Source organism: Nycticebus coucang, chromosome 19 (assembly GCF_027406575.1).
Source record: "Nycticebus coucang isolate mNycCou1 chromosome 19, mNycCou1.pri, whole genome shotgun sequence".
NCBI lineage: Eukaryota > Metazoa > Chordata > Mammalia > Primates > Lorisidae > Nycticebus > Nycticebus coucang.
This window is the reverse complement of record NC_069798.1, coordinates 26,570,465-26,587,615: the sequence shown is the minus strand read 5'-3', so window position 1 is coordinate 26,587,615 and position 17,151 is coordinate 26,570,465. Positions and strand designations below refer to the sequence as shown.

The window sequence follows — 17,151 nt, the reverse complement described above, 5'->3', positions numbered from 1 at the left end:
AATAACAACCTGATATTATCTGATTCCACTGGTGATAGTTCAAAAGAATGCAAATATGAAAAGATTATGCGGAATAGACTTGACTTCATTTCACTACATTTTTAGATAATTACATTAGAGTATTTTTAAAAAGGCATTTCAATATCTAACAATTAGAATTTCCTCTTCTCTTTATTTTAGTTTTTATGATACAAACGTAATAAACATGAGGAATCCTGTTTATGAGCTTGTATGGGTTGTTAATGAAACTCCTTCAGAGAAACCAAACAAACCAAGAAAATCCACACCACTTAGTCATGTGACTTCCATAAAATGTGGTTTCAGAACCTTGGCAGGGATTAGAGGCCCTCAATAGGGGAGTATAAAGCAAGTTGGGATTTATCCCTGGCCTGGGGATTCAGAAAGGAAGGGGTTAATAGTGACTGACAGTTCATGTTAAGTCCCGATAGTACTTCAATGCCCTTAAGAGAAGAGGAAAAATGACACAATTCTCAGGCATTTAGGTAAGAAGAGCTCTGTTCTTCCAAGTGTGTTTCTCTAGCAGGACAAGGTGTGGAAGATAAAATCCAATTCCCATAGCTTTTGCTGATTTAACCAAGATGAATCATTTTAGGAATGGCTCACCTCTTGTCCCCAGGATCGACAGTTTTGCATTTAAGTGCTTAGTGTTTAGCAACACTAAAATTGGAAAGGAGACCGAAATGTGCTTAATTACAGAAGTCAGAGGAATTTACAACTACAACTTTATAAAAGGAATTTATAAACTGTGCTATAGTTTGATAAGAACATGAGCCATCCTGTCATGCAGACCACAGGATTACTGCCAAGAACATGAAGTCCCCTCATATAGTCTGATTCCCTTATCTGCAGGAAGAGAAGCAGTTGACAACTGGATATCATTCTGTGTGTGTGTAAACTTATGTGCATGTGTTTGTATGAGTAAAGCCTCCCTTTTTTGCTCATATAAAAGAGTAGAATGTGAAAGCTGACAGGTTTGAGAATAGGCAAAAGGAAAACTTAATTTCTTTGTGTGAATACTTACATATGTGTGTGTGTGTGTGTATATATATATATATATTTATTTATTTCTCAAATGTCTGTCTACTCCAAGGCAAGGTTGTAAGTCACCTGGAAGAACTGGCCCATTCACACGTCAACAAAGTATTGGAGTTTTATTACACTCAAATATAATGAGTTCTTTGGCTAAAGAAAAAAAAAGCTTAGGCAATCCAACTGTCCCCCATTAATTCTTGTGTCATTAATAATAAACATTACTACTTACAGAAAGAAGAACATAATTTCACCTGAGTAGTGACCCTTTGTGTATTTTTAGAAACTAATACCTATCAAATTTAGAGTCATAAAAGTTGACAACACATGAGCTAACTGACAGACAAATGGGTGAGATACACAAGAGCTTGCTTGCCTGTCGAGGAAATTTTTCTTTTCACTTAAGAATATTATATTCTTTTAAAAAGAAGACTATGATATTCAAAAGCAGCCATTTGGTATGCGTTTAGTCACTGTGGCCTTTACAGATAAAGTTAAGCAAGTTTGATCCCGAGTACCTTCGAGCAGGGAAATGGAGGTCTGGGCTGTGGGGAGAGGCACAGGAGGTCCCTGTGGGCTGGAATGATCTAGGGGATGTAAATCTCCCCCTTACCCTAAAGCACCACCGATCATGTGAGAGAAAGGAAGGCAAGAATTTTCCCAATAATTAGTCCAGAGAAGGCCTCAACGTGGGTGCGTGTAGTGTGGGAAGGTTACTGGCAGTTTTCTTGCCTCTCTACATAGACTGAGCGTTCTTTTTTGCCTGGCTGAATAATGAAATATCATATATTGTCTGTATGTACTAGTATTACAGAGTTCTGAAAAAATACATATGTAATTTTAAAATAATTCCTTAAATTATTACTTTTAAAAAATACTTTAGCAGTTTTACAGGCAACTTTCTAAATACATACATAATGGAACACAGAAGATTATCTCACATGGAAAATAAGTGGAAAAATCTGCATGTGGGTTCAAAATTTGAGGCTTGATTTTAGAATGTACCCAAGAGATGCCGTTTCACAATTACGCCTTGTGCCGGTTAGTATGAAAGCAAGTGCAACTGGGAAGTTGCAGGAGGACAGCGTGGTGACCAAGGCCTTACATCTGTGACTTATTTTCTCCAAATGTGTTTCCTCATCTTTAATATGAAGTTAATAATAGAACTAATCTAGAATAACCCTGAGGTTTGGATTTAGATAATGTAATATACTTAGTACACAACTGTCACTCAGTAACTGCTCACTGCTCTAGGATTATAACTCGGGGTGAGGGAGGAAATAAGTAAATAGAAATAGGGGTATAGAGACATGATCTCTAAAGTGAAAACCTCCTCCTTGCCAATGAGCAACAGCCCTATCCTATCAGCTATTTGAGAATATCACTCACTGGAAGGCAGTTAGCCAGCCACAAGAGAGAACACTGAGTAAGGCGAGCAGGTGACTTACTGAGACTTCCCAAGCTCCATAAATCCACAGTTCCCGGGGGAGTCATCGCTGACCCTGAATACCTTGATTAGCCGAAATGGGAGATAAGGAAAAGTTCTCGAAACCTGTTGGGTGGTTTCAAATAAAGCTCAGGCAACATTAGCCCTGCTGGGGGGATACAAGCAGGCTGAAAATCTATACCGTATTTTGAGTCTCCATGTCCAAGCTGCCTGATAGTTCAGAATGGATTTCTCAGTGGTATTTTTTATTTTTTTTTTAGTCCCTTAATATTAAGTAGTTTTTCCTTGTCCTTTTATTCAAATAGACCAGTGATACACTGGAGAGACTCAAGCCTCAACTACAGTCTTCTCGGTGAAGACAGACAGTGTTCCACTCCAGTATTCACTATAAATCACAGAACCTGCCGGATGGAAGACTGGCGTGTCCGGGAAATGCAGAAGTAATCACCACCAACATTAGCTATAAATCCACGCAGATAGTCGAAAAAGCAAAAAGCTAAAGGCTAGGCAGAATTTTACTTTTGGCAATCAATAGGTATAAGTCTACTCTATTTTCTTTTTTGACTTACCATGATTATAAGGTTAAATAAAAACCATGAATAAATGTATAAACACAGAACTAAGAGCAGAGGTGATACAGTTTCAAGTCCTTTAGATGTGTAATCTTTAACCACATATAATTTACTTATTACGTTTCTATGTAAATCTTGGAATCCCATAAGAAACGGTGACTTTTAAAAGAAAATATACTAGACTCAGGCTTAATCACTTTGGAACAAATAATTTAATTGCTCTGGCAATGCAGATCGTTAGGAACTACAAAAATAAGGTTACTGTTATCCAGTTTCTGAAAATGTATTCACCCATTTGCATATTTATTATGAACATCGCAGCTTGTATACTAATGTAATATGGTTCTGGGGTATAGAAGAAAACAATGAAAACAATGGCAGATTGGACCTGGACTCAGTCTCCTAGAAGGGAGACTCATAAAGGTTTCAGAGTCATATAAATACTTAGCTGTCCTGCAGTATAAAAATTGGCAAGATCCAGTAGAGAAGCACATTTAGGATATTAGGATTCAGAGGATGAAGAACAGTAGAAGAAATTGGGCCAGTTGGGGCATTTGGGACCTTCACGGAAATGTCATTTAAACTAGGGCTGGAAAAGTAGCATGGAACACTCTCTATATATTGGCGCTTAATAAATATTCATAGCATGAATGAATGAAAAGAAAACGGAAAGATGGGAGGCCACAGTGCCTGGCACTTACCAGTAGCTCAGAAAATGCTTCCAGACTCTAACTGTATTGAACTTTTGAGGATGGAGATTCTAATCAAGGTGACAAGAGAACCCTGGGGTATGTATGAAGAGTGTGGGTAGGGGCATGCAGGAAAATAATAGGAAAAGTAGGTGGGCCAAATCCAGGGACTCCTGCTCAGAGACTGGATGGTAGTGGGTGGATAAAGAGAAGCCAGTGAGGGCGGCACCTGTGGCTCAAATGAATAGGGTGCTGGCCCCATATACCAGAGGTGGTGGGTTCAAACCCGGCCCCGGCCAAAAACTGCAAAAAAAGAAATAATAATAATAAAAGAGAAGTCATTGATAATTCTGAACAGCCTACAGGATAAGGCCCAACTCCTTAACATGAATCACAATGCCTTCTGAGATCTGGGGCCTGCCCACACGTCTAGGCTTCTCTGTCCACTGTTCATGCTGAATCTCTTGCAGTTCCTCAATAAAAAGCCCTTTCTCTCACCTCCAGGCGCTACACATGCTATTCCTTCTGGCAATTTTTCCAGTTCTGTCCTTCTTCCACTCTTTTGTACCATTAACTTGTTCCCCACCTCAGTCTCAGTTTTAACATCACTTCTTCTGGAAGGCTGTCCTGGCCCTGCACTAGGATAGCTCCCCCTCAAGGGTCTCTCACTGACTATGCTTCTCCTTGAACCTTAATGAAAGGGCCTATTTATTATTGCTTGTTGTATGGTAGGCCCCTCCTTGAATGCGGAGGCCTTTCCTATCTGATAGCTGTGTCCCCCGTACCTAACTCCATGCTTGGAATATTCACTGAATTAATTTGTGAAGTGAATGAAACAAACAAGATCTGAGATAACTATCAGGAATGTTGATCTGGACTAAAGCATATCACACATCATAGAAGGAGCAAAGCCCATAATTTAAAAAACAAAAGTGGCTGGCACGTGGTGTACAGTCATTAAAAAATTATAAAATCAAATGATGTTTAACATTTATGGAGTGTTTACCACATCAAGCACTGTGCTAATTACTTTCCAAGTATTATCTTATTTAATCCTCATAGTAATCATCTTAGGAGGTACTGCTAACAAATAAAATCATAAATGCCATTATATATAAATAAAATCTAACCATTTTACAAAAACATTGTGTCTACACCTTAAATACTCACAGCTCCCAAGATCCTATATATAGATGAAGTATCTAAGAAGAATACACAGGTAGGTGTACAAAAGCTATGGGGTGTTCTATTTAGAAAAAGAAGATGAAAAGTCTGTAACACTTTGGAAAAGATGACAACAGATTTATCTTCTGGAACACTACTATAGTTTCAAGAGTAAGGTTAATGTCTATAAAAGGATGTACTACTAATATTACTAGGAGTAGGTTGAAAATAGAAAATAATTTTTAAACATGCAGGTGATTCACGTAATAAAGTGAATCCAATACTTTTGGATAAATACTTTTATCCAAGTAATAAAGCCATAAGAAATTACTAAAGTACATTAGGATTTAGAGATAAAGTCTTAATCTGACAGGAAGAAGAGTAACTACCTTCTCCTATAAAACATTTGGTATAACAGAGAAAACGCAGTTTGAACAGGACCAAGGGTCTGATGCACCGCACTCATTTCACATGCTCTTTACTGACACCAGAACAGAACTCCCAATTGTAGCAACTTTGCTTTCTGGGCCTCTAAGCTCGCTAGGTGTTCACTGAATGTTAAGGGAGTGCCAGGGGTGCCACTGCGTAAGAAAGAGAATTTTCAACCTATTTTGAGGTAGTGATATTGGCTCCAAACCCAAAAGATGATTAACAGTGTCTAAAAAGGAAGGGATGTAATTAACACTGTTTCTATAAAAGGACTACGTCCCAAGAAAATAAGTAAGAACAAAGCCGGTGTTTACAGCTAGGAAAACAACTTGCGAATAAGCTCGCTCTCTCTCCCCCCTCTCTTCCCCTCTCTCTCTGTCTCTCTCTCTCTGTCTCTCTCTCACACAGACACACAGACACGCATACACGTCTTTCACTGTTTGTACTTGATTCACATCGACTATTTCACCCTTGAAGTAGAATGAAGAGTTTGCCTGACTCACGCCCTTTCTGCTTATAGTTCTCATTTAGCGTCCTGGCAATAAATTCAGATGCTTGGAAGGTCAACTTTTTCTCTTCAAACACTCTGCTGTCAGGAAGTGAGGATTTTCATCTTCTGCACCAGATTCCAGAAAGGAGTGTAATCAGAGATCTGCTTGGCTGACCTGTGCAATGTGGAATCTTAAAACAAGCCTACAAGTCCTCTGACTCTCCTGTGTAAATGTCTTTATGCAAGATTGAGGCCTGAGGTTATTTATTTATTTATTCATTTGTTTACTTAACTTTTGCTTAGGTGAGAACTATCAGTTTTAGAATAGGTAAAATATGCAAATACCTGCCTGTAAATTATAAGTAGCATCTTGGAATTTGACAGCAAATGTATGCCATTTTTTTATATTCTTACCCTACTTTCGCATACAAACTAAAGTCAGAACAACAAGGTGAATTTACAAAGTTCCTTCAGTTTCCTTTGCTTTGGATCACGTATAGCAGGAGGTTGAAGTGAGGTGGGTATTTGACAGGAAAGAACAAAGGGGGAAAAATGATTTTAAAGCGTTTTTTGAAAAAATTTTAAAACAGAATGTAGGTAAAGCTTTATTTGAGATATTTATCAGAAAGAAAGTGACGGATAGCCCAATAGACATGAAATAAAGAAAACAAGGTTATAAACATGAATGTCTGTAGAAGAAACAAACAAAAAGTTTTATTTTTCTTTTGTAAAAATCATGGTTCCCCATTGTTTTTCTCCAGGAGAAAATAGGCCATCATGGAATTTTATGGACTGTGTTGTTGCTCCAAAAAGTGCATTTGGGATGAAAATTATTCAAATAAACAATTATAAATTAAAACAACATTTAACACATAGGAATGTCATTGCTAGAAGAGTCCCAGAAATGAGTCTCTATCTTAAGAATGAGGGAAGGAAAGTACGGGAAGTATTTCGCTGACTGTGAGTACAATATCTTTGCAGGAAGCCTGGTAGGCCCTCACGGCATTCTTACTTGTGTGTGGCAGTTTTGCAGACTTATCAATTCCCAAGATCATAATATGCCTTTTCCCATATCATCTTAAAAGCTGATTGATAAACACTGAAATGCCCCTCCCAATACCTCTGAGGAATCACTATAAAGTCTATTTTCAAGATGATGATAAATCTGTAAGCCAAGAACTAATAAGGAGGAGGAGGACAGAATAGAATCCAGAAGCATCAAATTTCCAGTCCTCTGTACAGAGTGTTCTTATCACTAAAGAAATTCTAATAAAGACTTGAACCATTAGAACTCAAAGAACCCTGGCTTCAATTTAACACTATTAGAATATTTGAATTACTTCCTAAAACATTAAATTGAAAAGTTAAAACAGAACCAGGAGGACCACATTAGCAAGACACACAGTATGAAGGTCATACAAAATTTACCTCTTCATAAAAATATTTCTAAAGGTAAAATATTTGGGCACTTCTAAAGATACATTTGCACACACACAATTCTTCATGATGATTATAATTATTCAATCCACCTAATTCATTTCTTGATGACAAAGGGAAATAGAAATACAATATAACCCAGGAGCAAGTTTTAAAGACTCTTGAGAATGTAGCCTAAATTTAAATGCTTCCACCATTTCCACTCATCTTCCCAACCCAGATCCTTTGAACATGCTGCTTCCTCTTCCTGAAAAATTTTGTCCATCACCCAACTCTTCTCTTTGCCAGCTCCTACTAATCTTTCAGGTTTCAATGTCGTTATTATTTCCCCAGAAAGACTTTCCCTGATTGCCTCACTAATTTAGATTCCCCTGTTGCTTTCTTTCACAGCACCTATTCTTTTCCCTCGTGTCGTTCCATTCATGCACGCATGCATGTGGGCAGGCATTCATTCACAGTTATTGCTGATCTCCTAATAGACACCCAGCTCTGTTCTAAGTGCCAGAGAGGCACAATCTCAGCTCTCTTGGAGCCTACAGTAGTAGCCACATTGGTAATCATATGTTTGTGTGTTTATTTAATGACTATATTTTCTTTAAGACATTCATAACAAGAGAAAATAGTAATAAAGGAGACCCAATTTTCCACAAAATAGTTGTAAGACTAGGAAATGACTTAAAGAGTAGAAAATGAAGTAAGCCAGCTTCTAAAGTCAATACAGCTGATAAACCTCCAAATTATGTATATTTTTCCCCTCTCATAGTCTTCTAGAAAAGTCATTGCGGGAAACTGAAGGGACTCCCTGTTTACTGGCAGTGCTTGCTCAAAGGCCTGGTCAAGGAACCCCCTTTCCATTTCTGGTGTATATGTGACTCCTGGTTCTGCTCCATCCAGTCTAGAGTATACATACGCCGTCAAGAGATTCCTTGTTGAGATCTGTTCTCTACCTTCTCATACAGAGATACGTATTCTGTAGATTTTCCCATGAATGGGGATATCCAGAATGGAGAGAGCCTGCTGTATTACTAAAGTTAATATTCCTTCAACAAAGCCTACACTCTCTTCTCTCACTCAACGGTAATTCTCAATTACTTGCCCACATTACAGAGTGGGATTAATAACATTCACAGCCTTTGCCAATTTCATGAACAGGCTAAAAAAATATGTAAATCTTATTAGTAAATAGCACTACCATGGAGGGTACACCCAGGGTTCATTATATGTATCTAACAATGATTAATAACAAGACATCTCTAAAATCACACCATTTATTTAACTACAGCCCTCCAAGCACTGTAAAGAGCATCAAAGTTATTCCAGAATTAGTGTTTACAGGCAAGAACCAGGCTTTGTGAAAATTCTTATTTCTAGAATGACAGCTCTTACATTGTTTGAAAAGCCATGGAGTTATAAGCGTGAGAAACATAGGAAAAGATTGAGTTTTCTTCAGCGCCAAGTGATCATAATTAAAGCATCCAGTTCCTAACCTTAGAAATGTTCACTAACAGTTAAAAGAATGAATTTACTATTTTGAAAATAAATTCAAATACTTAGTATACATTAAAATATGTTCTTGAGTACAAGGGTATTAGAAGGAATGTGATGAGCTGTTTAGAATATTAAGCCTTTTTATATTTACTGTGATAAAGGATTTATTGTGCAAAAGTCTCAACATTCTGGCAAGCTGTAGCAACCCCAGGAAGCCCTAACGCCAGATAGATTTTATATCCATATTAGGCTGCAGAAAAAAGACTGGTTGAAATGAACTGAAAAGTATGTTTTTCTTTTGCTCTAAATTTTCATAAAACTTCAGTGACATTCTCTTCAGACTGTAAACAGAACCTTCAAATGGTGTATTTCTAGAAAATTCCTGATTGATTTGTATAATCAATAGTGATTCTCTGAAACCTATAACTCAAAATAAACTGAAAGTTAGAGATGTTTAAATGACTAGTCATCCTTGGAGGCCCTTTTTAGCTCCCTAGTAGGATTTAGGAAATGTTTTAAAATCTGTCATCCCAGAAAGCCTTTTGAAAGAATGAGTGTGTTTCAACTGGAATCCTTAAAAAGTTATCCAATTAGCTGCCAGGCAATTTTATTCTCTCTATATTTCAACTAATAAATATAAACATTACAAGTAGTCATAAATAATTAACATTTATAAAAACATCCTCTTCATAGTAATACAGTCAACTTCTACATGTCCCATGAATTATTCAGCTTTGTGGCTCTTTAGCTATCTCCTTTATTTCTCTGTAAGTACTGCCACTGCTCATTAAGAATTCTACTGGAGGGTGAACAGGACATTAAAAGGATATAAATGGACAAGTATCTGGCGAGGGGACCCCCCAAATACTTAAAATGTCTCCATTATTCCCATGTTCTATCATTCCTCATAATCACGTGGGCCATGATAAAGATAATTCAGTAAAACAATCCAGGATCCAGTTGAAGAAAATGTTTTTTTGATAAGTTATAGGAGTTTTGTTCTAGCATTGTACATTTGGGTTAGAGGAGTTTATAACTTTTAGAGGTATATAAAGTTAATGTTTAATGATATATAGGAATTCCATAAACCATGCAATTAAGGAATACACAATCTGACTGCTGCTAATTACAGAATGATAATTTTATTAAGATTTCAAGTTGGTATTATTCACATTTAAAAATTTATTTTTATATTAAACCAGAAAGGATGTTAAATGTTTTGATAACTTTGAATAAATATGACTTTGCATATTTGTCTTCTCTGCTTTATTAAATGGCATATATTTTGTTTTTGACTTTTGCTCTTTTATATGGCTGACATAAATCTAAAGGTTTTTCTATGATACAATCTGGAATAGTTTAAATAATAGTTAATTCATCTGATCTTTGGATACTATAAAGTATTTATGACTGAAGGCTCTGGGCCTGATAATTTGTGTGTAAGTATGGGGTAGATTATATAGAAACATGAATAATTTCACAAATTTTCTATTCTTACATGCTTATTTTAATTTTCTGTCTATATCAATAATAATAAACTTTTATAATTATTAAAAATAGGTTTCATGTTGGCATATAGCCTTTTAAAATGGAGGACAGAAAACATAATCTTAATTTTGTATTTTAAGGACAGATCCTATCATATAATCTGAAATATCTTTAAGGATAAAATTGGAATACAGGTCAGACGTTTCTGGCAAACAGCCTAGACAGCAGAGCTGTGTGATAGTGTTGCCAACATTTCTGCTCCCAGTGTATACATTCTCCAAACGTCTGCAGAGAATAATAAGGAATAAATAGATTTCCTTAGAGATACAAAAAGTATGGAAATGAAGGTAAATCAGAACCAAGCTAATTAACACACTGCTGATGGGTCTTTGGTTATATTGTATTTAAATCCAGGAACTAGGGATAGTTTATTGTCATGTAAAAGTGATTCTTACAGATTCCTATCACAAAATAAGAAGGTGCTAATGCGAATCACGTATGTTTAAGTGAGTGTTAATTTTGAAAAGTAAAACTAACATGAGGCTTATACTGACATTTCAAAATATTCATGTGGAAGTTTTACCACTGTGGGTAAGAAACCATGGGCTCTAATGGTAATTAAAAGCATCAGTGGTTAATGCAGGAGAGGCCCTGAAGAGCTAAGCACCGTGATTGGTCTTGCCACTTTGCCTTAGGTGCATAGTCACTCTACCCACTAAAGACTGGCCATGTCCCCAAATTAAAGAATGTTACCAGAAATAGTCTCCACATTCCTTTTTTTTTTTTTTTTAAATCCAGTCATGGACTTCAGCCCAACTTAATACCCAGAGATGTTTTGCAACAGCCTGCTGCTGAGTTATGGCATGCTGGTTACTGGCATGAATTCCAGGGTAGTGTTCAAGGAGCTTGGGACAGGGCAGTGCTGCTGTGACATTTCTGGGAGGCTTTGGAGTTCTGTAAGCAGAGAATTAGCACTGGAGCTGAGGCAGCATGATTCCCCAGGAGAGCCCGTGTGAAGTAAAGTGGAGTGTGCAAGCTGTTTTCCCGACAGGAGGCTGGGTGCCCTCTGTTAAGGTAGTAAGATTGGGCACCTGAATGGCGGCCTTCAGTCGTCTTACCTAGTAAAGACAGGTGCTTGTCCTGGGATCAGTGGGCTCTCTCAAAGGCCCTGGAGGCTCCAGCATGGAAGAGGGGAGTTACCCAGAGATTCCCAATTTCGACTTGGGTGATATTTAAGTGCTTTACTCTTGTCCTGGTGCCACACTTCTTGCTCTAGGATTCCCCAAATGTCTCAGTGGTCCCTCAAGGACTCTCTGCTGCTTGGAAAGGATGTGGTAAGACTTCACTGGGAAGCTTCGCTGTGATAGTTGGATCTCATATCCAGTGGATAATCAACATGTATTACTTGAAGGGCAGCTAGAAAGCAATTAAATAAAGAGTCCTGAATATAATGCAATCCTACCAGTAATGGCACTAAAAGTAATATTAATACCTATTTTGTGGGTTATAGTTTGCCAGGACTTTGCTCTACATGACTGTCCTTCAGGGATTACTATTTAACACTCAACGTAAATGAAACGATGTAACATAAATTATTAAACGTACTTCTTCAGTACACGCTTCCTGTCCTTGCATTCTGCCTTTTCTTTCTACCTCTCACCTCCAAGCTTTAGTTCTCATTATTAACTTATTTATGTTAAAATAAAATAAAGGCCCCAAGAGAGAATTCCCCATCTCTGTTCACATCTTAAACACAGTGTCTGGTTAGCTGGGCCACACTTTGAGAAACAGTGATATTTGACAGAAGGGAGATGATTGAGACGGGATTGGAGGAGTTCCTCCAGAAAAGTGTCCTGTACTGTAACTACATTATTGATAATGTTCCACCTGGAGAAGAGACGCTTCTAGAGAAATATGACATTGTTGTCAAATTTTAAAAGGCTTTCATGTGGAAGGGAGAATGGGCCTCTTAAGCCAGGTTCCAGAGGGGGAAGGTCTAGACATAATAAACAGAAGAATTCTGTAACATTCAGGCTTGCTCTAAAACATCCCTGAGTTCCTGATGATGAGTAGGGGAGTTTTCCAGGATTAAATTCTATCAATGATGTCTCCCTCATAACAGAATACACAGAAATTACTCATTAAATACCATGGTCAATTATCACAAAATTAATACTTGTAATTATTTGGGGGCATGGGATTTGATAGCTGACTAGTAAGCTCCCTCGATCTCTGAGATTCTATGATTCGATGGACAGTTAAGGACTTACCATCACTGCCTTACGTTACGTTCATACATTATCTACTCTGGGTTCTAGAAATCTTCTGGGCAATTTTTTATTTTAATATTTATTTTTGCTAATAGCAGCATTTATTGTACATTCTATATCAATTATTTGATTATTAATGAAGTCTTTACCCCAATCTTACAGACATGTGAATTTACAGTGTGTACTGAAGCTTTAAATTCCTTCCTAAAAAACAAACAACAATCGAAAGCAAACCAAACAGCCCTTCCCCTTCCCCCAATGCAATGAAAATCAGCTAGATGTCCAAAGTAAAAAAATAAACCTTTGCTTTAAGAATTAATTCTGAAATTTTAGTATGAAATTAAGGAATAGTTAGTTATGGAGCAGGCTAGGTCAAAATGGAAGGAATCTAAACTCTGAATTGGTTTTTATAGCCAAAAAAAACAAATTTTCCTGAGGCTAAGTACAATAATGGGACATGTCCTAGACAGGTGGGCAGAGCCTGGTGCCCAACGGCGAGCGGTGTAGAAAGAGGAGGAGGTCAAGTGCCGGGTGAGCGTTCCTCGCAGGCGGCCCAGAGCACAGGAGCCTTCTGTGAATGTCTATAGGAGGAGCGAACAAATTAGGGACAGGACGAACGTCTGAGATGGGCAGCAGACATCCTTGTCATGGGCATTAAGGCTCTTGGTGAGGCTGCAGTCGCCGTGAGAACAGAGAGAAGGGATAAGGACAGTGACCGTTACCAGTGACTACTGAACCTGGGACATGAAGACAGAGTAAAATCAGACGAACAATGGTCTCCACACCATGAGAGATGTGTGGAGCTGTAGAGGCCTGCGTTCTGCTGAGAGTGTTGGGGAAAGGGAGGCAGGGCTAAGCTGAGGGGCCATGAGCTGGAAGCGACCACGTCGCCCCAGGGCTGCGTGGGGAGAGACGATGAAATGGTCTGCAAGGCGTCAATGGAAGGGAGCTGCTGACAAAATGTGACGTTAACGTGAAAATATGAAAAGAATTGTTATCTCTGATCATCCAACTATAGGATAATAGCCATTTCTGACAAGTGTTTGAAACTTAGCTCAGCAGAAATTTGCACCATAGGCTTTTATTGGAACTTATGAAAAACAATCATTTATACCCTAAAAAATAGTTTATTTTCACACATTCATGGGCCCATGTAGAAAGTCTCTGAACTATTATCCTAATCCCATGTCAGTAAATCCCAGGGAAATGTGTCCAAATAAATAGAGAACAGAATGGAGTTAGTGAAGTCGCAACTTCTGCTGCTACTATCTGCCTGGCTGGGAGAGGACCTGGCAGCCCCCTCTTCATTTTCAAGTGAAGAGAAACCCTGAGACTCCAGGGGAGCAGAATGGGAGTAAGAAAAACAAATGCCACCACCAATTCTGACTTTAATTTAACCTGTATTTCTTTCCTTCCGAAGGTGGAATAGGTCAGGCTGGAAGAGCATGAGTTACAAATTTCAATCCAAGTAGGCCCTCCCTCATGCTCTGTCACTTTATCTTGATGTTACCTGAAATGATATTATTTATCTTTGTCTCTTTTTTTTTTTAGAGGCAGAGTCTCACTTTATCGCCCTCAGTAGAGTGCTGTGGCGTTATAGCTCACAGCAACCTCCAACTCCTGGGCTGAGGCGATTCTCTTGCTTCAGCCTCCCGTTTATCTCCTTTTTATATCTCATTCTAATGGGAGCTCCATGAGCATAGGGCCAAGATGAGACGGTGATCTTGCTGCCCCTCTCCAGGGGCCATCTGGTATCGTCTGGAGACAGTTTTGGTTGTCACAACTGCAGAGGGACAATGGCTACAGATCTCTTGTGTGAAGAAGACAAGGATCTTGCTAACTGTGCCACAATGCAAAGGACAGCTCCCTACAGCAAAGGTCTATTTGCTCAAAGTTTCAGCATGCCCAGGCTGACAGTCGGTGGTCTCTGCTGCATTATTAGTCCCTAGAACATCAGTTCTCAACCTGTGGGTCGCGACTCCTTTGTAACAATGAAAATACATCTCGGCATTAGGAAGGTTGAGAACCATTGCCTGGAAACCAGTAGGTGATCATTAAATACTTACCAAATACATGGTATATGTTAGAATAAATTATTCAGCCAAATACTCCACATAGGGAAATAAACTTTTTGGTTTCACTGTGGGCATGAGTAAAGAATATTCTTCTATACTTTTGAAATGAGCAAACAGAAATGCTTATGAATTAAGGTGATGGTAGCGGGTTTCCACCCAGAACATAGAAAGGTAGAAACCAAGATGTCCTCTGGGAATTAAAAAATACATTGACACATCATGAACAGAGGCAGGCTATGCAAAGTCCTATTGAAGTTAAAGAATGGTGCCCAGGCAGGTCACACTTTAGTGTCAGTGTCACATGCGAGCGAAAAACATCGTCTTTGGAGTAAGACTGTCTAAATTCTAGTCTCAGCGCCACCATTTTCCAGGCAGGTAAATGAGCTAAACATTGTGCCCCGGTTTCCTCGTCTATAACATGGGAGTAATTACAGCATTTGCTGGAGGGTTACTGTGAAGAGTAAATGAAAAGCAATTAAACAACATATTAAATGCAATGCCAGTGCAAGGTAAGTACTCAGTAAATTACAAGACTGAACTATAACTTCCCTTGAGTAGTAACAGACCTAAGGGGTTAAACTGTTAACAGGAATTGCAGGGAAGTAAGCCTTGGAAGAACAGAAGAGCAAGAGGCATAGAGGGAAATAATACTTACTGCTCTCCCACCACATGCCAGGCATTTTATTAGGTGTTCCCTATCCATTACCTCATTTAATTTCCAGGGATGCTCTTTAGGTGATGGAGGCTAAGTAAGTAATCAAAGGGCAGACAAAGGTAAGAAATGGCACAGAGACGCCTGGGACCTGTGACAACAGCAATCTGCACTCTCTCCAGTGTATCCAGAGGAGACGCTCAGGCAAAAATGACAACAACCAGTTCACAGGCAAAAGCTTTTGATGGCAAATTTGCCTTTGGTGTGGAAACATATGCTGATCTCAGTGTTCTCAAATATTTGAGTGACCCAGCTAATTGCCCTGACTCTGATTTAATCTTATTAAGCAACTCTCTATTTCCCTTCCTTGCTCTGCCTACAGGAAAAGTGTAGGCGTCTAGCCCATGGGAGTATCCCCGTAGCACTTACATTTATCACTATAAAATTTAATAAACCTCTTTGTGATTTCATAAGCTTGGATAATGCAAGTACACCTCTGAGAAGGAATTGTGCTTGTCTGTATCTGAAAACAACAGGCAGCTCCAGGCCCTGTACTAATGTTGTACGGATGAAACGCAACGAGATGTCAGCTGTGGTGGTGGACGGGGGTTAGAAGGTGCTTTGTGGAGTGGGGACTCAGAGCTACGCAAATCTTTGGCCTAATAGCGTCTGGGTACCAAACTGACACCGATATTTAGTTCTAATTAACGAATCTGCCATATTTACACATGTAAGAAGTATATATATACTCTGCTTTTGGGTATTTTCTTTTCCATCCTGTTCTGGTGTAGAAATATATTATTTTTTTTTTCTGTAATTTCCCCTATGAGGACAGCAGTTTTTAGTAAAGGATGGTGGCTTTACACTTCTGAAGGATCTGATAAGAGCTGTGAAAGGGGCGGTGAGCCCAATTAAATTAAAATCCGGGTTGAAAGTAAAGAGCAGAGTTTACCTGGATGGAGTTGAAACACATTCTTCCTAGTAAGAATGTTACTTTTCTTAGTAAAGTACCACAAGAGTGGGAAATGCAAACATCCAGGGTACTTGATACTAATATGAATCTAATAGAAAAGCAGCTACACACCAATACAGGAAAATGACCGAAGGGGAAAGGTGGGGGCTGGTAGACTCTCACCTGATGAACGGATTGTGAGGGTGTACAGCACACCCCTGGATGAAGGGCTCAATTGCCTCAACCTCAACTTGAACTTTACCTTAGAACACAAACAATGTAACCTAATCATTTGTACCCTTATTTTAATCTGAAATAAAAAAAAAGTAAATACAGTCTATCAACAAAGACGGGCTGTGAGACGAACTATGGGTGGGGCTAAAGATAAATGTAGTTTCTTTCCTCTTTGCACAACGTAGGGCATAATTCCATCCACTTCTTTTCTCTTAGAACAATTCAGGGGCAATATCAGCAATTGGCTAAGTGGGTCATTATGTAAGTAAGTATGGCATGTATTCATTTAGAAGCTCAGATTTCTGGGTGGCACCTGTGGCTCAGTGGGTAGGGCGCCAGTTCAAACCCAGCCCCCACCAGCTAAAACAGCAATGAGAATTGCAATAAAAAATAGCCGGGCATTGTGGCGAGCACCTATAGTCCCAGCTACTCGGTAGGCTGAAGGAAGAGAATTGCTTAAACCCAAGAGTTGGAGGTTGCTGTGAGCTGTGATGCCACAGCACTCTACTGAGGGCAACAAAGTGAGACTCTGTCTCAAAAAAACAAAAAATAAGCCCAGATTTCTTAGACGGTATTCAATACCCGGCAGGTGCTAACGTCATCCTTCTTCTCTGGGCTCCCATCAGAAGACATGACCTACAAGTTGTGATCATGACAAAGTCTTCTATTAAGTTTCCATTAAGCATCAGTTTCTCCTACAGCATTTCAAAGCCA

At 38.7% G+C, this 17,151-nt stretch overlaps 1 protein-coding gene across 22 annotated transcripts in view; it reads right to left on the bottom strand.

The window, feature by feature from the left end:
• Positions 1–17,151, bottom strand: part of DTNA (dystrobrevin alpha) — a 383,284-nt gene that overhangs the window by 218,295 nt on the left and 147,838 nt on the right. The window contains exon 2 of one of the 22 annotated variants that reach the window (XM_053571197.1): positions 11,373–11,670. The exons of the other annotated variants lie outside the window; for them this stretch is intronic. The gene's annotated coding sequence lies outside the window, so the exon portion shown is untranslated. The remainder of the gene's footprint in view (positions 1–11,372; positions 11,671–17,151) is intronic. 22 annotated transcript variants of the gene reach the window in all.